We start from the raw sequence: 1,253 nt of genomic DNA, 5'->3' as shown, positions 1-1,253 counted from the left end.
GTAAAAGTGGAACACTCGGGAAGCAAGGAGGCTCATCAAAGCTAACTGGAACTGCAAGTGGTATCAACGAAGCGTCTGTTGATGACCCTGAATACATGTATCTGCATCATGAAAGTTGCAGGTCAAATGACGTCAGTACATTGAATGTACGAGCATGTAAGGGGAACTCTAAAGTATAAACATAAGCTTGAACTGATAGAAAAGAAACATACTTACCTCTTCTCAAACTCACTCAACTCAACTCAACTCAAACTCCACTCAAGGATAGGATACTCAACTCAAGGATAAGATTCTCAACTCAAAGATAAGATACTGAACTCAAAAATAAGATTAAGTAGACACAAACCTCAAATTGTTGCAATGTTGTTTTAGATTTTAATTTTAAAGGTATAATGGTGGAATGTGGAGAGAAAAGAAAGAGAGAAAATGATGGTGGAGATGGAGGTTGATAAGATAGAGAGAGAGAGATAACTGATTAACATGAAATCTTAAATAAGGAATGTTTTAATTGTGCATATAACTAAATCTTCAATAATATATGGTATATAGTATTAAAAGTGGTAATATTGCAATTATTTGAAAGTAGAGGTAAGGTTACTATATATGGTAGTGATATAAGTCTAATAATGTAGTTTAATTTTATTATTTATGGATGTGTTATGTTTCAACAAAATCATTGGAGTAAGTAAAACAATTTATTCAAAAGCATGCATCTAGCACCAGTGGTCTAGTGGTAGAATAGTACCCTGCCACGGTACAGACCCGGGTTCGATTCCCAGCTGGTGCAGCTAATATGTTTGCGGGGATAGCTCAGTTGGGAGAGCGTCAGACTGAAGATCTGAAGGTCACGTGTTCGATCCACGTTCACCGCATATGAATTTTTTTTACTTCTTCAAAACTGTTTGGTTGATATTATTTTTTTACTTCACATGATTTTTTTTTACTTCTTCAAATCTATTTGGTTGATATTTCAAAATTCTTATATGTTACAACATATTGTCATGATATGTTGGAGTTAAGAACTACAAGTTTGGTAAGTTTTTTTTTCCTCTTAAATCAATAGAAACATATCACATAAATCAAAATAAATAGTATTTTTTTGGTAACTAAATTATTTTATTTACCAAGTAGAATTTACTGCCAAAGAAACAGAAACCAAAAAAAATTACCAGACTGATCCAGCACAACTTGCTACATCTGCCTCTAGACATTGCCGCTTCTCATCTAGAATAAATGTTCAGACTCTCTAAATA

The 1,253-nt window shown here is 33.4% G+C and overlaps 1 non-coding gene across 1 annotated transcript; it reads left to right on the top strand.

The window, feature by feature from the left end:
- The first annotated feature begins 799 nt into the window (after positions 1–799).
- On the top strand, positions 800–872 carry TRNAF-GAA (transfer RNA phenylalanine (anticodon GAA)). Its single transcript has one exon. It is a non-coding gene; the product is annotated as a tRNA-Phe (tRNA).
- Positions 873–1,253: the final 381 nt, after the last annotated feature.

This window comes from Solanum tuberosum, unplaced genomic scaffold (assembly GCF_000226075.1).
Source record: "Solanum tuberosum cultivar DM 1-3 516 R44 unplaced genomic scaffold, SolTub_3.0 scf00189, whole genome shotgun sequence".
Taxonomy (NCBI): domain Eukaryota; kingdom Viridiplantae; phylum Streptophyta; class Magnoliopsida; order Solanales; family Solanaceae; genus Solanum; species Solanum tuberosum.
Note: the sequence above shows the minus strand (reverse complement) of the source record. Positions and strands in the feature narration are given on the sequence as shown.